This window comes from Muntiacus reevesi, chromosome 15 (assembly GCF_963930625.1).
Source record: "Muntiacus reevesi chromosome 15, mMunRee1.1, whole genome shotgun sequence".
Lineage (NCBI taxonomy): Eukaryota > Metazoa > Chordata > Mammalia > Artiodactyla > Cervidae > Muntiacus > Muntiacus reevesi.
In genome coordinates, this window is record NC_089263.1 from 37,016,686 (window position 1) to 37,041,197 (window position 24,512).

The window sequence follows — 24,512 nt, forward strand, 5'->3', positions numbered from 1 at the left end:
ACATACAGCCTTGATGTACTCCTTTCCTGATTTGGAACCAGTCTGTTGCCCCATGTCCAGTTCTAACTGTTACTTCCTGAACTGCATACAGATTTCTCAGGAGGCAGGTCAAGTGGTCTGGTATTCCCATCTCTGGAAGAATTTTCCACAGTTTGTTGTGATCCACACAGTCAAAGGCTTTGGCACAGTTAATAAAGCAGAAGTAGATGTTTTTCTGGAAATCTCTTTTGTTTTCAATGATCCAATGGATGTTGGTAATTGTCCTCTACTTTTCTCCAGTAGCATATTGGACACCTTCCAACCTGAGGGACTCATCTTCCATTATCTTTTTGAGTTTTCATACTGTCTATGGAGTTCTCTAGGCAAGAACACTGGAGTCAGTTGCTGTTTCCTCCTCCAGTGGACTACATTTTGTCAGAATTCTTAACTATGACCTGTCTATCTTGGATAGCCCTGCTCAGCATGGCTCATAAATTCATGGAGTTATGCAAGTCTCTTTGCTAGGACAAGGCTGTGATCCTTGCAGGGACCTGTCTCTATATTTTATACTTAACAGATGCTCAAGGGACTTCTCTAGTGGCTCAGCAGTAAAGAATCTGCCTTCTAATACAGGGGGTGTGGGTTCAATCCCTGGTTGGGGAACAAAGATCCCACATTCCAGGAGGCAACTACAAGGCAATGTGTTACAAGTATTGAGGCCCACATGTCTCAAGTAGAGAAGACCTCAAGACACAACAAAGAGCCTATATGCTTCTATGAAGACCCAGAACAGTGAAAATACATAAATAAAATAAAATAAAATAAATAGATGCTCAGATCTATTTGAAAATGGGAAGTTCAAAGTACCATAATATCAGATACAAGCACTTCTAATTATTTTAAACATATAGTATCATACACTATGTATAGTTTTGCAGTGACTTTTACTCACTTCCCTATATCTAGTAACTTTATTTCTGAATAGAGATATTCATTCTAAATTACTCATTTATTGTAAAGCTGCATAATGTTCCATCAATTTTTGGTCAAATAGCCTTTTCCATTAGATAATGGTGCTACTAATATCTTAAACATGTGTGACTGTATTGTGTAGCTACCATATTCAATGGAACCCCCTGTTTCACTGAAGTATAAATTTAAAATTATTTGTTCAATATAGAATTTCTCTCAAAAATGTTACACAAATTTATCCTAAAGTCACAGTGTTTGAGAATAACATGCAATATTTTTGTCATTAAAAATGTAGAAATCTTGAACTACATTTGGTGGGTACACTATAATAATTTCAGTTATATAAAAGTTTGAAAACTAGAAAATGCTTCAAAAATTTATAAAAGCAAGCCATGCAGCATATTGACTTCAATAAGGATTACCATTTTGAAAAGGCATATGAGACCTGGGCAAATGCTTCTACTTGCTGGCCTTTAAACATACCTAACAGTACTATATGCAGAGTACATCATGAGAAATGCTGGGCTGGAAGAAGCACAAGCTGGAATCAAGACTGCCAGGAGAAATATCAATAACCTCAGATATGCAGATGACACCACCCTTATGGCAGAGTGTGAAGAAGGACTAAAGAACCTCCTGATGAAAGTGAAAGAGGAGAGTGAAAAAGTTGGCTTAAAACTCAACATTCAGAAAATGAAGATCATGGCATTTGGTCCCATCACTTCTCAGCAAATATATGGGGAAACAGTGGAAACAGTGAGAGACTTTATATTTTTGGGCTCCAAAATCACTGCAGATGGTAACTGCAGCCATGAAGTTAAAAGATACTTGCTCCTTGGAAGAAAAGTTATGACCAACCTAGATAGCATAGTAAAAAGCAGAGATATTACATTGCCAACAAAGGTCTATCTACTCCAAGCTATGATTTTTTCAGTAGTTATATATGGATGTGACAGTTGGACTATAAAGAAAGCTGAGCACTGAGGAATTGATGCTTTTGAACTGTGGTACTGGAGAAGACTCTTGAGAGTCCCTTGGATTGCAAGGAGATCCAACCAGTCCATCCTAAAGGAGATAAGTCCTGAATATTCATTGGGAGGACTGATGCTGAAGCTGAAACTCCAATACTTTGGCCCCCTGATGAGAATAACTGACTCATTTGAAAAGACCCTGATGCTGGGAAAGATTGAAGGTAGGAGGAGAAGGGGATGACAGAGGATGAGATGGTTGGATGGCATCACCGACTCAATAGACACGAGTTTGAGTAAACTCCAGGAGCTGGTGATGGACAGGGCGGCGTTGCATGCTGCAGTCCATGGGGTCGCAAAGAGTCAATCACAATTGAATGACTGAACTGAAACTGAACTGAACAGTGCTAGAATTTATTCGGACTATCTTTTTTGTTTTTAATTTTTAAAGTTAATTTTTAAAAGTGTTTTATTTATTTCTTTAGTTTGGCTCTGCTGGATCTTCACTGTTGCACAGGCTTTCTCCAGTTGTGGGAGCAGGGCCTACTCTTTGTTGCTGTCTGTGGGCTTCGTATTGTAATGGCTTCTCTTTTTGCGGAGCACATCTCTAGGGTGCACAGACTTCAGTAGTTGCGGCAGGAGGGCTCATTAGTTGTGGCTCCTGGACTCTGAAGCACAGGCTCGGGAGTTGTGGCACACAGAATTTGTTGCCCTGTGGCATGTGGGATCTTCCCAACCCAGGGATGGAATCCGTATCTCCTGCATTAGCAGGTAACTCTTAACCACTGAGCCACCACCACGGAAACCCCCTGGAGTACCTTGATGAAATATTTTGCTTGTTTGTTTTGCTGTGTTTTTGGTCTTTTAGAAAACAGACATTGTGGTGTAGACAAATTTTATAAAAAAAAGTTTTAATGGAAAGGAAGACTGTGAGCTTATGGAAAAGAAATTTTGGTTGGTAACAATAGCTGAGCCAAAAGTCAACCATGAGAATGAGATACACATGCCCTGGAAGTTAAGTAGCTGTTGTTTGATAGAATAGAAACTGATTGTGAATCATCAGACAAAGAAAACTCTTGTCTTGGTAGGTGATTTTGAATCTTTCCAAACCTTGTAGCAAATATTTAGAAGTTCATATTTGGAACAAAAAGAAGTTGAAAGCCCCTGTCGTTTTTTAAGAGAGGGAATGATGTTATCCAAACAACATTTATGTAAGATTATTCCAGCAGCTGTGTTGGACTTCTTTAGTTGCCTTTCAGTTTATTGCCTGATTGCAAGTAGCATTTCAAAATATGGCAGAAGAAACATTTGAGAAGTTCATCTAAAATGTCTCATCTGTTAAAAAAAAAAAAACTATAACATACTGGTAAAGTATATTGTATACATATACAATATAAGACAAACTAATATTAAACTTTTAGATAATGTGATTATAATCCATATCCCTCAGAATAGAGAAATAATCCAGGTGGCATTTCTGCAGGAGCTCTTACTAAATTACATGTATGATAAATTAATTCTCAATATGCTTCAAACACTGAGATGCTGCCTGATACAAATGTCTTCTCCAGTTTCAAATGGAATTACTTTCCATGTATATCTTTGGAGGGAAATACTATAGGAGTAAATTGTGCTGTATATGAGTCCTCCATATGCTCTTGGAAAAGATTACCCTGAGTCTGTATAGAAATGCAATTTATTGTGGCCTGTTTGATTAAAAGTATTCATATCTTTAAAAGTGTTCAGTGCCATTTGTTACAGAGTAAGTTGTATATTCTCAAAAAATTCAAAAGTTGATGTTCTAACTTTTAGTACCTCAGAATGTGACTGTATTTGGAGATAAGATTTTAAAAGAGGGTTGAAGTTAAAATGAGGTAATTAAGGTGTGCCCTAATCCAATATGACTGATGTCTTTATAAGGAGAAATATGGACACAGACACTTACAGGGAGAAGACAATCTGAAGACACAGGGAGGATATGGCCATCTATTAATAATCCAAGGCAAGAGACCCAGAAGAGATCCTTCTCTTGTGGCCCTCAAAAGAATCAGTCCTGCTGACACTTTGATATCAGACTTCCAGCCTCCCAAACTGTGAGATAATGCTGCTGTTTAAGGAACCCAATTTGTGTTATTTTGTTGTAGTAGTCCTAGCAAACTAGTACAGTTACATAAATAATTTCAATTCTAGGTTTTCTAAATAAGAAGGAATTCAGGCACATTTGTGTGCAATGAAATCTACTACAATGATATTTGCAATATTGAAAAATGAAATCAACTCATTGTTCAACAATAGAGGAATAGACTTGTAATTTCTGATACAGATATAAAAGCAATTAAAATTATATTTTAAAAGAATGCTTAATGACATAGGAAAATGATCATGAAATGTTAAATGAAAAAGCAGTTGGGACTTCGCTGGTGGTCCGGTGGTTAAGACTTTGCACTGCTAATGCAAGAGGGCATGGGTTAGATCCCTGGTCAGAGTACTAGCATCCTGCTTGTCACAGTCAATAAAAAAGAAATGAAAGAAAGAAAAAGCAGCCAATAACATTATTTACATAAAGATCTAGTTTAGTAAAAATAATGTTTATATTTGCTTAGACAAAAGTAGAAATAATAGAAATGTCTATCAAAATGTAATATGCTAATTGTCATGGTTTCTTGGTGATACATATTTTCTTATTTTTACTTTTCTGCATTTTCTGCATTTTTTGTGTGCATTTTATCTATTAATATGTTGAAAAAGCATTTTTGACATTATAAGGTGTTCTTTTATTTAAAACTGGAGGGTAATTGCTTTACAATGCTGTGTTAGTTTCTGCCATACAGCAATGTGTATCAGCCATAACTATAGCTACACATATATACATAATACATCCTCAGATATTCTTATTTAGATAAAAGAAACAGAAATGAATGAACTCAACAGATCTAAATTTTAATTTTAATAAAACATATATATTTTTACTCTTTGAGTGTATGTTTGTATGTGTGTGTATTTATGTAGGCATGTGTAAAATGACAACTGCTTCTTTTTTTTTTTAATAGGTTATCTCTGTTGGCTTCAAAGCTTACATGATAGAGAAAAAACATCTTTTAGGACACAAGCACCAATTAAGGTGGAAATAATTACTATTGCTTTGTCTTAAAGTTCAGTGAAACTCTCTTTTGCCACCTACAATCTTTGACTCCATACAGGGGATTTTTAATTTCAGAATGTACTGTTCAGTTTTGGAATTCTCATTTCTCACAGTTTCTATTTTTCAGCTGAGATTCTCTATCCATTCACTTACAAGCAAATTTTCCTTTAAATTCTTGAGCTAATTAACAATAGCTGCTTCAAAATCATTGTTTACTGATTCCAGTGTTTGATTCACTTTGTACTCTGGTTCTATTGACTGGGCTTCCCTGGTGGGTCAGATGATAAAGAATCCACCTACAATGCAGGAGATCCAGGTTCAGTCTATAGGTTGGGAAGATTCCTTGGAGAAGAAAACGGCTACCCACTCCAGTATTCTTGCCTGAAGAATTCCACAGACAGAGGAGCCTGGCAGGCTACAGTCCATGGGGTTGCAAAGAGTTGGATGCAATTGAACGACTAACACTTTTCTATTGACTAGTTTCATCATTCACTTTTGACCATTTAAAAAATACCTACTTAAATAGATGGAGATTAAGAGACACCAACATTTAGCTATAAAATAAGTCTCAGTGATGCAATTCATGCAGAGGGAATATAGTCAATAATATTGTAAAAACTTTGTATGGTGATGGATGGTAACTGGTCTTTTTGAGGTATTCTCTTCATTATGTCTAAAAGTACTGAATCACTATGTTGGACACCCGAAACTAACGCAATATTGTATGTTAACTATAACTCAATAAAAAGATACAGTCATAAACATCTCTAATAAAACAGGCATTAAAATTGCAAAAAATATCTACTGTTTAAATAATAGGTTTCATATTGTGGCTGATACATTGTAGAAACTAGATTCTGTTGTCTTCCACCGAGAAAGGAATTCTAGCAATGTGCATAAATGATTGTACAGAGGAGAAAGTGGGACCAGCAGAGCTCTTACTTCTAATTTTGAGGAATATTAGACCCAGAGTTTGTGTTGACATCTGTATGTGGAACTTTAAGGTTTCATCAACGTTCCCCTTTTAGAATGGAGACTTAAGGGTGGTACGTAATAAATGTAATCCTCGCTTAGAGGCCAGCTCAGACTGTTTCCACTGTGTTTGTGGATCCATCCAGTACTCATTTTCTGAGGGTCTGAATGTGTAATTTGAATTGATATACTCGCGGTTGGAGTAATCACCGTATTTGTTCTTTGACCTTTGGGGCAAGTGCTTTAAAAGCAGAGAAGTCCAAGTGAAAACCTCTGAAACATTCCATGTCCTCCAGTCCTCCCCATCAAGATAGTAAATTAAAAATGATATAGTACTCTATGAGAGATGGTGGAGATTAATACAATATTTAAAGACCTAAGGGATGCAGGTGTGGTTGCCCCACCAGTACCAAGTTAGTTAGTCAGGTCGGTCTTATGGTGACTGGATGGGTGCTGGAGAATGACTGCAGATGATTTCAGATACCGTGCCAGAGCTGGTATCACTGTCAGAACAGATGAACAATGCCTCAGACACACAGTATGTGGTTAAAAATTTAGAAAACGCATCCTTTGCTCTTCTAATTTGCAAAGAAAATAACATACAGTTTGCATTCACATGTTATGGACAAAAATATTAATTTACAGTATTGACTCAGTGCTATATTAATTCTGGAACCCACTGTCATCATATTGACAAAAAATATCTGGACTGCATTGACATCTCACAGAACATCAGGTTGAAAAATTACGTCAACACATCATGCTGACTGGTCCAGACAAACAAGAGATGGCTAATAACAAGAGACTTTGGTGAGACACTTATGTTCCAGAGGGTGAGATATAAACACCAAGAAAACTCAGGGGCTATACCTGTGAAGATTTCAGGTAAACAGTAGCCAGGAGAAAGCCACAATTCCCCCCCAAGAAGAAAAATTCCTTAATCTTGTCCCCCTTAACAAAAATTAAATCAACTACTTTGGTTCTTTGGTTTTGCACACAGTAAATTCTCTTTCTATATATAGGAATAATCCTCTGGTCTATATACTGGATGACACAAAAGACTGCCAACTTTGAGTGAGGTCTGGAGTACTAACAGGTAACTGTAAGACCTGACATCATTCAGTTCAGTTCACATCAGTCACTCAGTTGTGTCAGACTCTTTGTGACCCCATAGACTGCAGCACACAAGGCCTCCCTGTCCATCACTTATTCCCAGAGTTTACTCAAACTCATGTCCACTGAGTCAGTGATGCCATCCAACCATCACATCCTCTGTAGTCCCCTTCTCCTCCCGCTTTCAATCTTTCCCAGCATCAGGGTCTTTTCAAATGAGCCAGCTCTCTGCATCAGGTAGTCAAAGTATTGGAGTTTCAGCTTCAGCATCAGTCCTTCCAATGAATATTCAGGACTGATTTCTTTTAGGATGGACTGATTGAATCTCCTTGCTGTCCAAGGGACTCTCAAGAGTTTTCTCCAACACCACAGTTCAAAAGCATCAATTCTTCAGTGCTCAGTTTCTTTATAGTCCAACTCTCATATCCATACATGACTACTGGGAAAACCACAGCTTTGATTAGATGGACCTTTGTTGGCAAAGTAGTGTCTCTGTTTTTCAATAAGCTGTCTTGGTTTGTCATAAACTTTCTTCCAAGGAGCAAGCATCTTTTAATTTCATGGCTATAGTCACCATCTGCAGTGATTTTGGAGCCCCCCAAAATAGTCTCTCACTGTTTCCCCATATATTTCCTGTGAAGTGATGGGACAAGATGCCATGATCTTCATTTTCTGAATGTCAAGCTTTAAGTCAACTTTTTCACTCTCCTCTTTCACTTTCATCAAGAGGCTCTTTAGTCCTTCTGTGCATTCTGGCATAAGGGTGGTGTCATCTGCATATCTGAGTTTATTGATATTTCTTCCGGCAATCTTGATTTCAGCTTGTGCTTCATCCAGTCCAGCATTTCTCATGATGTACTCTGTATATAAGTTAAATAAGCAGGGTGACAATATACAGCCTTGACATACTCCTTTCCCAATTTGGAACCAGTCTATTGTTCAATGCAGATTTCTCAAGAGGCAGGTAGGGTGGTCTGGTATTCCCATCTCTTGAAGAATTTTCCACAGTTTGTTGTGATCCACATAGTCAGGCTTTGGCATAGTCAATAAAACAGAAGTAGATGTTTTCTGGAACCCTCTTGAGTTTTCGATGATCCAATGATGTTGGCAATTTGATCTCTTGTTCCTCTGCCTTTTCTAAATCCAGCTTGTATATCTGGAAGTTCATGGTTCATGTACTGTTGAAGCCTGGCTTGGAGAATTTTGAGCACTACTTTCTAGCATGTGAGATGAGTACAATGGTGCAGAAGTTTGAACATTCTCTGGCATTGCCTTTCTTTGGGATTGGAATGAAAACTGACCTTTTCTAGTCCTGTGGCCATTGCTGAATTTTCCAAATTTGCTGGCATACTGAGTGCATCACTTTCACAGCATCACCTTTTAGGATTTGAAATAGCTCAACTGGAATTTCATCACCTCCACTAGGTTTGTTCATAGTGATGCTTCCTAAGGCCCACGTGACTTTGCATTCCAGGATGTCAGGCTCTAGGTGAGTGTGATGTAAGACCTGAGATCACTAAAAATGTAAGACCTGAGATAATTAAAAACACCTAAAAGAGAACATAGGCAGAACACTCATATAAATTGTAGCAATATTTTTTTTATTAAATCAGTATCCTAAGGTAAAATAAATAAAAGCAAAAATAAACAAATGGAGACTAATTAAACCTAAAACCTTTTGCACAGCTAAGGAAACCATAATAAGAGAACAAGATGACCTACTAAATGGGAGAAAATATTTGCAGATGATATGGCCCATAAGGTGTTAATATCCAAAATATATAACTCAATATCAAAAAAGGACCAAGCAACACTGATTAAAAATGGGAAGAAGACCTGAATAGACGTTTTTTTCCCAAAGAAGGCATGCAGATGGCCAATGGGCACGTGAAAAGATGCTCAACATCATTATCATCAGAAAAAATGCAAATTAAAACCACAATGAGATAACACCTTGCACCTGTAAGAAAGGCTACCATTAAAAAGAACACAAAAAAATGTTGGCAAGGATATGGTGAAAAGGGAGCCCTTCTACACTGCTGGTGGGAATGCAAATGGGTGTAGCCCATGGAAACAGTAGCCTATGGAAAACAGTATGAAGCCCTCTTGGAAACTAAGAATAGAATTATCATGTGATCCAGCAATTTCACTTCTGGGTATACATCTGGAAAAAATGAAAACACTAATTTAAAAAGATATGTTCTCCCTAGTGTCCATAGCAACACTATTTACGATAGGCAAGACACGGAAGCAACCCAAGTGTCTATCAACAGATGACTGGATTAAGAAAATGTGGTACATATAGAAAATGAACTACAACTCAGCCAAGGTATTTTGCAAATTTTGCCATTTGTTGCAAATGGCAGACTTGTTGCAACATGGACAGACTTGAGAGTATTATGTTAAGTAAAATAAATCAGACAGAAAAGACAAATACTGTATGATATCACTTATATGTAGAATCTAAAGTATAAAACTAACTAGTGAAACAGAAACAAAAATGAAACAGACTCACAGATGTTGAGAACAACTTAATGAGGAAAAGTGGAGAACCAAGATATGCGTCACAGAATAAAGTTCAGCAAACAGATATTCCCCTGCTGTAGGGGTTGCCTTTAGCATTTACCTTACTTCCTGTGACCTCAGCAATGTATAGTAACCTGTTCTATCAAATATTTGGTTGTTCCGTACCAGGAAGATCCTTTGGACTATTTTGGGTCATAAAGCAGTACATCGACTTGAAATGTGCATTTGTATTTTTCATTATTTAATTTTTTAAAACAGAACACAAATACTTAATTAAATCAGGATGAGACCAGATGTCCCAACTTGTATCCCAGTTTTATATTATTTGATTGAATTTTTGCCATTTTTCATTATTAAGTTATTCTTGACATACAATATTATATTAGTTTCAGGTGTATAACATAGTGATTTGATGTTTTTATCATTATCAAATAATCACCACAGTAAATCCAGTTACTATCTGTCACCACACAAAATTAACACAATATTATTGACTTTATTTCCTATGCTGTACAATGTATCCTTGTGACATTTATCTTATGATTGGAAGTATATACCTCAATCTCCTTCACCTATTTTCTCCCTTCCCCCGAACCCCTCCTCTCTGGCAACCACCAACTATTTCTCTCTATGAGACTGTTTCTGTTTTGTTGAAATGCGCAATTTTTTTCCTTTGAAATGTTCATTTTTCATAAGCTCTTTCCCATTCTCTACTTATGCTCACCAAAGTATTAAAATCAATGGTACAGGCTAGGCATGAAAATAAATGGCATGTTTCAGCAGTGATGAATGCTCTAGTCTCATTGAACTTAAGACTGTGTATTAGGACATATGAAACTAAAAATGATTATATTCAGAGGCTTGAAGGACTTTAAATGCAATTCTAAGGAATCTGGAATTTTTCTGGCCATGGAAAGCTAATAGAAGTGTTTTAAAGAGAGTAATTATACTTAAAAATCTGCCTACTACAAAGACATATCAGTATTGTTAAAGAAGGGTTAAGAAGAGAGACCAGAGATAGAGAATTTAATTAACACATTGTTTCTCAGCTCCGGATGCACATTGGAATTACCTTGGGAACTTTAAAAATACCGTTGGGTGGGTACATCACTGAATCAAGGATTCAATTCTGCCTCAAGTGTCGTGAACCACTGAGCACAAAGGCTTTAGTCCATGTGAAATTTGAGGAGGAGATGGCAGTGAGACTCAAGAGGAGAGTCAAACTGAGAAAGCATGGATGGGATATTGTGCCTAATTACACATGAGAGGTGTAGAAGTCAACGGCCATACATGTATGATTCCAAGGTTATACTCAGACACTATTATTGAGATTCTCTTGTGCTTGGCCTATGGTCAACATTTCATTTGTCATGATTTGATTATCTTGAGAATTTTGTAATTTTCTCCTTCTCTCTGTCTCTCTCTATGTGTGTGTATATATATAAATATAATGGGTTATTCAAGCTCAAGACAGCTGAGATCTTCACCAAATCTTCTAACAAATTCTGCAATAAGATTATATTTACATTCACTGCCTCAGCCACCATAATTTTTTTATGAACGTACATAACCAGGTGCATATTTACTTTTTTAAAAGAACATTTTTAAGCTTACAGAAAAGTCACTCCTGAAGTATAGAGAGCTTCAGATACCCCATACTTCCAGCTCAAGACCTACCCCTAGCTTCCTCTTAACTGTGTGCACTGTGTTGTCAACACTGATGAAACAGGACACAGGATCAAGATGGCAGAGTGGGAAGATTCTGAGCTTACTTCCTAATGTGAGCACTCCAAAATTATAACTACTTATAGAGCAACTATCTCTGAGAGCAACCCGGGTACTAGCAGAAAAGGTTTTTCAAAACTAAAGATCTAAAGAACAAATGGGTAGGAGGATGTGGAAATGAGGTCTGGTCAGAACCCATACCTATGATCAGTTAACCGTCAGCAAAGGAAGCAAGAATATACAATAGAGAAAAGATAGTCTCTCCCACAAGTTGTGTTGGGAAAGGTGGACAACCTCATTTAAATCAATGAAATTAGAAAACTCCCTCATATCATATACAAATATAAACTCAAAATAGTTCAAAGACCTAAATATAAGGCATATACCATAAAACTCCTAGAAGAGAACATAGGCAAAATATTCTCAGGCACAATCCATAGGAATATTTTCTTAGATTAGCTCTCCAGGCAGAAGACATAACAGCAAAAAAATAAACTAATGGAACCTAATAAACTTAAAAGCGTTTGCACAGCAAAGAAAACCACCAACAAAATGAAGACAACATATGGAATGGGAGAAAATTTTTGCAAAGGAGGAGAACAAGGGAACAATTTTCAAAATATACAAACAGTTCATACAACTGAATATATATATTAAAAAAAACCCAATCAAAAAATGGGCAGAGGATCTAAGTAGCTATTTTCTCCAAAGAAGACACAGATGGACAACAGGCACATGAAAAGATGTTCAACATCACTATCATTAGAAAGATGGAAATCAAAATTACAGTGAGGTATCATTTCACACCAGTAAGAATAGCTATCATCAAAAAGTCTACAAATAATAAATACTGGAGAGGATATGAAGAAAGAGAAAGCCTCCCACACTGTTGGTGGGAAAGTAAACTGGCACAACCATTATGGAGAACAGTATGAAGGTTCCTTAAACATCTAAATATAGAGCTACTATATGATCTAGCACTGCTAGGTATATATATGTGTGTGTAGATATATACACATATATACGACAAAAGAAAAAACTAATTTGAAAAGATACATGCATCCCAATGTTCATAGCAGCATTGTTTATAATGGGCAAGATAAGAAAGCCATCTGAATGGCCAACAGATGAATGGATAAGGAAGATGTAGTATGTATAGACACGAAACGTTACTCAGTCATAAAAAGAATGAAATATTGCCATTGGTGGCAATGTGGATGGATCTAGAGAATATCATACCACTAAAAGTCAAAACCAAGTACTATATAACATCATTTATATGTGGAATCTAAAAGCTAATACAAATGAACCTTATACACAAAATAGAAACAAACTCATAGACATAGAAAGCAAACTTATGGTTACCAAAAGGCAATGCAAGGGAGGGAGAACTGTAAATAATGCTGCTATGAGCGTTGGGATGCATGTATATTTTCAAATTAGTGCTTTCTTTTCTTTCATATATATATATATATATACGTATATATACCAGCAGTGCTAGGTCATGTTGTAGCTCTATAGTTAGTTTTGTACAGAACCCCCATACTATGTATGTATAACCTATAGTTTAACATGTTAAACTATATAGTTTTCACTATATAAAACATATAGTTACACATATAGTCTAACATATATGTATAACACATATTCATATATATGTATAACAATCACTTTGCTATACATCTGAAGCAAACAAAACATTGTAATTCAACTATAATTCATTAAAAAAGAAAGTGACCACACCGGACAACAGATTTACATATGTCATATTTTTTCTTTCAGTTTTATTGAGATATGATTGACAAACAGCCTGAAATATGTTTAAGGGGTACAGCATGATTCAATCAGATATATCATGAAATGATTACCACAGTATGTTTTTTAACCACAATATGTTTAATGAACATTCATTATCTCATATAGATACAAAATTAAAGAAATAGAAAAAAAAATTTTTTGTGATGAGAATTCTTAGGATTTACTCTAACAACTTTCATATATAACATACAGCAGTGTTAATTATATTTATGATGTTGTACATTACATACCTAATATTTATCTATCTTTGTTTCTTTGACTGTCTTTATCTAATTCCTCCTTTTCCACCCCCTGTATCTGGTAACTATAAATATGATTTCTTTTCCTATGAGTTTGTTTGTTTTGAAAATACAGTTGACATACAACATTATATTAATTTCTGTTAAAAAATAGTCTATTTTGACATTTGTATACATTTCAAAATGATCACCACATAAGGCTAGTTACACTATGTCACCAAAGAAAAATATTACATATTTATTGACTATATCACACATACTATACATTTCATACCTATGACTTATTTTGCAATGGGAAGTTTGTGTCTGTTAATCTCCATCACCTATTTGTTTCCTCCTTGTACTCCCCTCTCCTCTGGCAACCAACTGTTTGTCCTCTGTATCTATTACTCTGTTTCTGTTTTGTTATGTTTATTCATTTATTTTGCTTTTGGGATTCCACATATAGTGAAATCATACAGCATTTGTCTTTCTTTTTTTGACCTATTTCTTCTATCCTAATACCCTCTAGGTCAATCCATGTTGCTGCAAGTAGCAAGATTTCATCCTTTTTTATGCCTAACATTTCACTGTCTGTGTATACCACATTTTCTTCATCCATTTATTTGCCAATAGGCACTTGAGTTACTTCCATATTTTGCCAACTGTAAATAATACTCCTTGCGGAGTGTACAGGTGCATATAACTTTTCTAATTAGCACTATCATTATTTTTTAGATAAATACCCAGAAGTGGAATTTCTGGATTATATGGTAGCTCTATTTTTAATTTTTTGAGGAATTTTCACCTCGTTTTCCACAGTGGTTGCACCAATTGATGTTGCCACCAATAGTGCACGTGTTCTCTTTTCTCCATAACCTCGTCGACACTTGTTATTTGCTATGTTTTTGGTAATGGCCATTCTTTTAGGTATGAGGTAATATCTAGGTATGATTTTGATTTGTATTACCATGAGGATTAGTGATGTTGAACATTTTTTCATGTACCTTTGGCATGAAGCAACAGGTTTTCAATGTAGATGAGACAGTCTCCTACTGGAAGAAGATGCCATCAAGGACTTTCATAACTAGAGAGAAGTCAACCCCTGCTTCAAAAGTTCAGAGGATAGGCTGAAACACTTGTTAGGGGCTAATGGAGCTGGTGAGTTTAAGTTGAAGCCAATGCTTACTTATCTTTCCCCAGGTTCTAGGCCCTTTAAGAATTATGCTAAGTCTACTATGACTGCACTCTATAAATGGAACAACAAAGCCTGGATAACAGCATGTATGTTTATAATATGGTTTACTGAATTTTTTAAGCCTACTGTTGAATACTGCTGATCATAAGAAAGATTCCTTTCAAAATATTATTGCTCATGACAATGCTCCGGTCACTCAAGAGTGTTGATGGAGATATATAACGAAGTCAATGTTTTTTATGCCTGTTAACATAACATTTACACTGCAGCTCATGGATCAAGGATTAATTTTGGCTTTCAAGTCTTACTATTTGAGCAATACATTTTATAAGGCCATAACTGGCACAGACTGATTCCTCTGATGGATCTGGGCAAAGTAAACTGAAGACCTTCTGGAAAGGATTTTTGCATAATATTAAGAACATTCATGATTCATGGGAAAAGGTCAAAATATCAACATTAACAAGAGTTTGGAAGAAGTTGATTCAAACCCTTATGAATGACTTGGAAGGGTTTGAGTCTTCAGTGGAGGTACCTGTAGATGTGGTGGAAATAGCAAGAGAGAGAGTTAGAACTGAAGTCTGAAAATGTGAGTGAATTAACCGCAATCTCATAATAAAACTTGAACAGATGAGGAGTTGCTACTTATGCATGAGGAAAGAAAGTGATTTCTTGAGAGAGAATCTACTTTGGGTGAAGATACTATGATAGTTGCTGGAATGATAGTGAGCAATTTAGAATAGTAAATAAACAAACTTAGTTGATAAAGCAGAGGCAAGGTTTGAGAGACTGACTCCAGTTCTACTGTGAGTAAAATGCTATCAAATGGCACTGAGTGCTACAGAGAAATTGTTCATAAGAGGAAGGGTAAATTGATACAGCACACTTCATTGTTTTCTTAGTTTAAGAAATTGCCAGTGGCAGGGAGGGATAAACTGGGAGATTGGGGCTGACGTATACACACTACTATATTTAAAATACATAACTGATGAGAACCTACTGTATAGCACACTGTTCGTTTCTTCTGTTCAGCAAAGTGAATCAGTTATACAGATGTATGAATCCACTTCTTTTCAGATTCTGCTCCCATATAGGTCATTACAGAGTACTCTGTAATGGGAACAGAACATGGGAACAGAATCTGAAAAATCTGAAAAAAAAGTGGATACATGTATCAGTATTGATTCACTGTGCTGTACAGAAGAAACTAATACAACATTGTAAATAAACTCTAAGCCAATAAAAATTAACTTTTAAAAGTAAAATAAATTAGAAAAGAAATCGCCACAGCCACCCTAATGTTCAGCAGCCACTACCCTGCTCACTCAGCAGCTATAAGCATAGAAGCGAGGCCCTCTACCAGCACAAAGATTATGACTCTCTGAAGGCTCAGATTATGGTTAGCATTTTTTAGCAATAAAGTAGTGAAGTAGTAAAGAACCTGCCTGCCAATGCAGGAGACATAAGAGATGCAGGTTTGATCCCTGGTTTGGGAAGATCCCCTGGAGAAGGAAATATCAAGCCACTCCAGTATGCTTGTCTTGAGAATCCCATGAATAGAGGAGCCTGGTGGACTGTAGTTCATAGGGTCGCAAAGAGTCAGATATGACTAAGGTGACTTAGCATGTATGTCCGTTCCATTTTTAGACATACTCCCATTTGACACTCAATAGACTACAGTATGGTGTGCATATAAGTCTCATAGGCACTAGGAAAACAAAAAAATTCATGTGATTTGCTTTTATTTTCATATTTGCTTTATTGCATTGATCTGGAGTTGAACTAACAGTATCTCTGGAGTATGCTTGTATAGAGATTAATTGATATAACTTACATAAACTTCCAAGCAAGTACCTGTGCTTGTTAACTACTATGCTAATTCTGCTAATGACAAAAATTGTAACAGAGTTTCTCAGAGAAAACTTGTTATATATGCTTTTAAAAATTTCTCTCTAAACTCAGAGCTGGAAGAAGTCTACAGAAAATTGAATAAAAAAGTATTAGACCCATATCTGCTGCAAATCCAATAAAATAGCTGCCACATAGTTATGTGGTTTGTTCATGTTGTGTACTCTTCACATGGCCCATTTTACCTGCATGTTAAATGAATGCCATTTGAGACCTGATGGAGCTTTTGTATTTAGCTTACTAAAGTAGGAACCTAGCCCAGCTGGCATTCTGGGACTCCTTCCATCTTTGGTTTGACTTGATGATTCAGGGAAGTACTTGCTGTTCTTGCATGAGAAGTAGCAGTGTTAATTCCTTTTTGCCAAATACTTTCGCAGGAGCTCAGGCTGAGTTCCCTGGATGATTGCTTATTGCACAGTCACTGAAGCAGCTGGTGGAAAAGTCCATGTTGATCCCTTTGAGGCCTATGCCTTTGGAAAACATTCTGAGATGTTCTGCATTTCAGAGGAGCAAGTAACATGGTACAAAACTACCAAAGAATCTCCATTTAAACTTCATTGGCTTGTAGAAACTCCATGGGTAATCTTTAGCATCCTAAACTTAAGTTAATCATATAATTTTTCATCCAAGGAACATTCATTTGAGAATGAAAAGGGAGCATGGTTTATAATTAAGTTGAGACAACAGATGTAAATTGTGACTGAGTAAAATGGATTGTATAGTCCCTCTACTACAGTCTATAGCCTCTGATCCTGTTTTTCTTTTTTCAGTTCAGTTTCAAACCTGAATAGCCTTGTTCCTTTGCCTGCTGTGTACTGAGGAAGAATGTCCCAGACATCCTGTAACTAATTTATTTTTCTTCCTATAGTATCACTTTTCCTACTGCAAAAAAAAAAAAAAAAAAAAAAAAAAAACAATAGTGTTACTATTTCTCCTTGGTTTGGGAAGAGCAAACTTACCTCATTTCAATGACAATGATGTGGACATCTTCCAAGCCATTCTAGTAATCAAAGCCATTCTAGTAATCATTTATTTATCCCACAAATATTTACTGAGGGCCTGTTTTGAAGAAGGAGCTGCTGCACCTGCTGAGAAACAAGAACACGCATGACTGTTAATATGCCTGCCGAATGGAGACGGCAATGGCACCCCACCCCAGGACTCTTGCCTGGAAAACCCCATGGTCGGAGGAGCCTGGTGGGCTGCAGTCCATGGGGTCGCTAAGAGTCGGACACGACAGAGCAACTTCACTTTCCCTTTGCCCTTTCATGCACTGGAGAAGGAAATGGCAAACCACTCCAGTGCTCTTGCCTGGAGAATCCCAGGGACAGGGGAGCCTGGTGGGCTGCCATCTATGGGGTCACACAGAGTCAGACACGACTGAAGCGACTTAGCAGCAGCAGCAATGGAGCTTATGTTCTACTGGACAGATAATACACAATATATACAGAGATACATATTTTACAGAGTGAAAATTACAAAGGAAAATATAGAACAGGGATGGTACCTGGGTAAAAGGAGACCACTTTAGATACGCTGAACTCTGAAGGCCTCTGAGACCTGAAAGATAAGGAGCTATATGAAAGTCAAAGTTGCTCAGTCATGTCCAACTTTGCAACCCTGTGGACTAAACAGTTCATGAAATTCCCCAGACCAGGATACTGGAGTGGATAGCCTTTCCTTCTCCAGGTGATCTTCCCAACCCAGGAATCAAACTTATGTCTCCTGTGTTGCAGGTGGATTCTTTACCAACTGAGCTATGAGGGAAGACTGTAAGGAGCTACGTATATGAACACAATTACCTAGAGGGAAGAGTATTATAGGAAGGAGAGACAGTAAATGTAAACAATCAAGTAGGAAAGATCTTAATGTGTTCTACACAAAGTTTGCAAACTGTAAGTATATGAAGTATAAGAAAATAAGAGGGCTTCCCTGGTGGTCCAGTGTTTAAGACTCTGCCTTGCAATACAAGGAACATGGTTTTAATCACTGGTTCAGGAAGATTCCACATGCCACCGAGACACAGCTACTGAGCCCATGCTCTGAAACTATTGAAGCCCATGCGTTTAGAGCCTGTTCTTCACAAGAGAAGTCACTGCAACGAGAAGCCCACACACCACTAGAGAGAAGTTGCTGCACATAATAACTAGAGAGTAGCCACTGCTCGCCGCAACTAGAGAAAGCCCACATGCAGCAATGAAGGCTCAGCACAGTCAGATTAATTAATTAAAAAAAGAAAAAGGAAATTATGTAAAGTATAAGGAGTGTGTCAATGTGGAGAGAATGACTGGAAGAGTGCTGAGGAGTTGAATCATTTATGGCTACATAGGAAGGCCATGATACAGAATCTGAAGTTTTAATTCTAATTGCAATGGAAAGCTTGTCAGCAGTTTTAAGGCTGTGAGCAGAATAATCTGATACATATTCTTTGAAAAGTCACTCTGGTTTATCAGAGGAGACTATATGGTGAGGGATAAGAGTTCAAGGAGATCTGGTAAATGACTATTGTAATAATTCCATCCAGTTACAGAAGTTTGAAGATGGTAATAAATAATGGATAAATGTAAGGAGTATTTTGGATGTAATGCTTATAGGAATTGCTACAGTGGTGAGGAAGGGGAGAAAAGATGATTCCTATATTTGTAATTTGGGTGAACGGGGTCCCAGGTAACTAAGATGGAGATCGTGTGTGTGTGTGTGCCCACATGGGTGCATGTGAGAGGGAAGTTCAGGCTCACGATGCTTCCACTTCTCAGCTGAGTTTCACACTATGAACCATTAAGCCGAAAGAAAGAAGGAACCTGGAACACTGATGGCATTTTGGAATTTGATTCACTGCTCTCAAGATTGAAACTGTTCCTAGCTGATGCACGTGCTTTCAATATCATCTGCCAACTGATGACCCACTCCAGTTCTTCTCATAAACTAATTCATTTCCCTTCTTCTGCATGAAATCTTTAGCACAGACAAACAGAAGTCATTTGGTTCTCTAAAAATTCTAGGTATGGCTCTGCTCCTGAGCCCCGGCCCATGCCACTGTTGTCAGTCCCTGACTCTACATCTCCATCACTAGTTGGACAGATCATGAGGACAGGCATGCCTTTGAATCTTTCACACATTAGTGAAGTTCAGAGGATAGTGCCTTCCTTGCACATAGAAAGCATTCAGTGCTTGTTGAACGACATTTACTTCTCTTCTGGTGAACTTATAATTCCCTCCCCTTTTCCACTGAATAGTTCTTAATTACTTTAAAACCAAGCTTAAAATCATTGTTTCAGTGATGAATCCCATTTGATTATGACCATGCCTTCACTTGGCATTTTCATGGTACTTATGCAACACCGGTTAATAAAAGTATTCAAGTCTTCCTAATGAATGCCCTAATTTTCCAGTATATCCTAAAATACTCTGTGGAGTGAATCCCATACCGTACACTCATTTTTTTTTTTTTTTTTTTTTTACTATTTCCATATAAAACCTGATATAGTGTTCTGTTTTATCATTAAATCTTAGTAAATATTATTGATGGGCTTTTCAGGTGGCGCTAGTGGTAAAGAATCTACCTGCCAATGCAGGAATTGCAAGGGAAGTGGGTTTGATCCCTGGGTCAGGAAGATCCCCTGGAGTAGGAAATGGCAACCCACTCCAGTATGCTTGCTTGGAAAATTCCATGGACAGAGGAGCTTGGTGGGCTACAGTCCATGGGGCTGCAAAAAGTTGGACATGACTGAGCATACACATACGCAAATATTAACTAAACCTTGGAAATTTGCTTGGGCCAATCTCCTCCCTGATGTTATAATTTACCCCCAAAGGAATAGCTTCCTGTAAGAAGAATCAATTAGTCAAATAACTGTATTTTAAATTTCCAAACAAATAGCTCAACAAAAATGATAATCTATGATTTGGGAATAAAGAAGTAGTTTTAGTCTAAGTGCCATATCTATGGTATTGTTACTGGTTAAAATGAGATAAATATATCTGTATACCTTATGTAAATATTATTTCTTGTTATTTTAGTTATACAATTCCCTAGGATATATCACTTACACTGATGACACATATTAATTGGGATGTTTATTCTTTTCATAGAGCCTAAAGTAATTAAGTAGAGTCATGTGTTTGATATTCAGGGATAAAAGAATTTTAAAAAATTAAAAATAGTGGATGAGAAAAGATGATAAAGCACAAATCATTTACTTTGTTCTATATGGGCACAAATACACTATGATCTGCAACACTCTTTTCACACTGATTAACTCATCATTAACTTATCTTAACTCTCTGAAGTTACCTGAACTAAGGGTAGCTACAGATTGCAGTAAGTTATAGTATGTATCTGATTACGGGTTTGGATATTTTTGAATGAGAAGGTATAATATAATGCAGAATAAAGGAAATGAAGGGAACAAAACATAATTTCCACTTAACAAAAATCTAAAGTTTAAATAGACAAGAACTCAAGGCTTGAATGCATTTCCCAGAACAGTGCTTTATTACCAAAATAAACTTGAGACCACCACTTAACTGCAAAGAAAAGTCAACAAAGACATTAGATAGTCATTAATCATCCTAAATAAACAGCACTTTCTCACTGTCTGATTGACACTGTTGGCATAAATTCTGTCCTTAGAAGTATGCTTCAGATTTCTATCATAGGCCTATATTACTTATTTCAATACTGAACACTTGAGGGTTTACTATGAGAGCAGAAATTGGTAGAAAATTTTTTCAAAGTTTGTCTCAACAAATCATGCCTGTTTTAGTCTGTCTCTCATATATATTTTCATGGTAAATTTAAGGCCATTATGTTTACTTACTCAAACAGCCACACAATTGAAACTTTATATTTTTTACATGTAATTTCTAATGAATTATATGAGTTTACTTGTACTATGTCAAAAATCTATAGCAATCATGCCTTTTATAGATTTTTTTTTGTATTTACTTTCTTGTTTACTAATGTTTCATAGGATTCTATACTTTACATACTTAACCCAAAATGAAAAAGAAAATTCTTGGAATTTCACCTTTTCCTCTCCTAATATACCTAAACTTTTTAATTAATAGGAGTAATGCAACATCCAAATACAGCATGCTAGACATCGTTTACTATTTTATTTATTACTCTTATTCATTTCTTTTCCCATTAGAAGGCACAATACACATCGTCTGTGCAACGATTTATAATTGTAACATATTGACCTGAAGAACTGGTCGTTATTGCCGTAAGTGTCAAGAATTTGTATACTCTATTAAGATATCATATGTTGGCAATTTATGTCTTGAAAGCCTCAGTTTGTTTAATTAGTGAATATTTACTGAACACTAAATACACGTTTGTGTGTTATGCTGTGCTTAGTTGCTTGGTTGTGTATGACTCTGTGACCCCCATGGACTGTAGCCTGCCAGGCTCCTCTGTCCATGGGGATTCTCCAGGCAAGAATACTGGAGTGGGTTGTCATGCCCTCCTCAAATACATGTTTAGTGTTGGTTAAAAGTTAAATGAGACATTTATCTTGTCCTCAGGGTCCTATAACTTAGCCAATAAAACATAGATCTTCATATTATGTGCTTACCAGCCTTCAAAATCATAAACTTTTGACATAAAATACTAAGATGTGATCTAAAGTCTAAAGAGTATGAAATTCTAATATTGGCTTAGCCACCAATTTTTATCCATGGAGTAATCTTCAGTCTTTTTTACACGATAAAAATAATATTTGTTCTCAACAACCTTAGAAAGCTAATTAAGATGTATGTGTACTTTTAAAAAATTTATTTTTTCTTGAAGTAACATTAGTTTATAAGTTTCATGTGTACAACATTCTATTTCAGCTTCTGTACATGCTACATGTACTCACCACTCAAACTTTAATTTTCATCTATCCCCTCTACCCATTTTGCACTGCCTACACTTTACCCTCTGGTAACTACTACTCTGGTCTAATGTATGAGTTCTTTTGGTTCTCAATGTATTGAATATTTAAGGATACAGTTCAGTATCAAATAACTCACTGAAAAAAAGATTCTATTGATACACAAATTATTCATATCATTATAAATGCAAGTCATTATTATATGCTTGTATATATCTTAATATATACAAGTTAAGTAATATACGCAATAATATGCAAAGCACTGCTGTCCACAATAGCAGGGTAAAACACTAACATTTAGCAGAAATTATTTTTATTGAATTAAGGTAGTAGGGAAAACCTCCCTAAAATGTTGACGAGTGCTTTAAGCTTCTAAAAAAAAAGTAGAAACAGAAATAATTGGACTGTCATAATTTAGGTAAATGAGATATGATGGAAAGGCCCAAGGGATAAAAAACAGAAAGTGCAACTTTGTCAACCAAATATCTTTGATTATTCTTTTTAACATATAACATGGGCTTTTATTATATGAACAAAATTGAGCGCAAATTTTGAAGCTCTCCACTAAAAATAAGTGGCTGCCATTGCAACATATGCATTGCATGGCACATGTGTTACTTTCCTCAGTTAATAGTGCCGTGAAGTGCTTATAGTACTTACAACATTTTAAGAGGACGCATTTGAAAGAGATGATCATTTTAACAATTATTTGTTATTGTTATGTCATGTGTCTCTCTCCTTAACTTTATTTCAAATCCCATAGTTGAATCTGTTGATGGAAAACAAGAAGCAAGAGGTTCTGTTTGTGGAAGTAGAAAGGAGTGTATATGAGGGGCAGAGTGTGTTTTGCTTGGCAGTTCTTGCGCTACCATTTTGTTTTTGTTTTTAGTGCTGGAGGGCAGCAAATTGGCAGGTGTAAATAAGGCTACAGCTAGCTTCATACTGTATTTACAATCAGTTATTATGGGTTAAAATGTCTGTGATGCATAGGGAATTAGCACCCAACTTCTGTTAAGAATGGAAGCCTAATGTGTAATTTCAAACATTCCCTGAACATACTTCTGTCTAATCTTGCATTAATTTCTACCAACTTTATTAAAGTGTATACAGATGAATTATTAGGAATTGTTCTGTTTGTGTCTTATTATGCACTTGCATTAAAGTTTGAAATTTTGAATATAAATTTTTACATGTAAATTTTTAATGTCACATGTAATTTGCCAAAATAACAAAAGTTGATAGGTAGGGAATAAATATTTCTGTACAAATGACTTGAGAAAGAGAAAGAAATTGAATTACAGATTCAGAGAATTTCCTCTCTGAAATTTAAATTTAGAAGATTACTTTTTTATGGTATCCATAGTGTATTGTTATAGCTCTGTTAATTTTTGAAAATGACAAATAGCTATTTGCCTATCTACTTTGATGTAAAACAGAATCATTTTATGATATAGTTTGCACTTTACGAGGATTTGCATGTACCACATGTTAAATCATGCCCCAGAAACGTAGCAACCACTAGCAGATAGAGTCTCAAGTCACATGATTATAATGAAACACAAAGGTTATAATGTTTGTGCAGATATTGCTTTTTAATAAGGAATTTCTATTTTCAGGAAAGAAAAGTAAGAATAGTTTTACTTAAAAAATGTAGATTGGGCCACATTTCTACAACACACTGATATGTATCAACTTTTTTGAAAGCTCCTGGCAACATGAACTTCCCATGTCTCTATATTTGCTCTGTGCATGTAGACAAAGAGCCAAGATCATCTTGACTTTGAGGAGGAACGGTGGAAAAAGATGATAGGAGAGGAGTATGAAACAAATAATAAATAAATAAATGACTGTTGAATAAAACAATTAGTTTTGCCCCAGGCTTCTGCAATAGCTTATGAATTCTTACCAGCATTAGTTTACAGCTGTAACTTCAGGATATAATAAGAGATTGAATCTTATACAGGCAATGAAACAGATGATCAAATTCACAAGGGATTGTGTCAGGCTTTTTCCAGTACTAAAGAAACATATTAATCCTTGTCACTGTTTTCAGAAACGCTGTGACAGAAATAAACCTGTACTGTAACTTGGCCC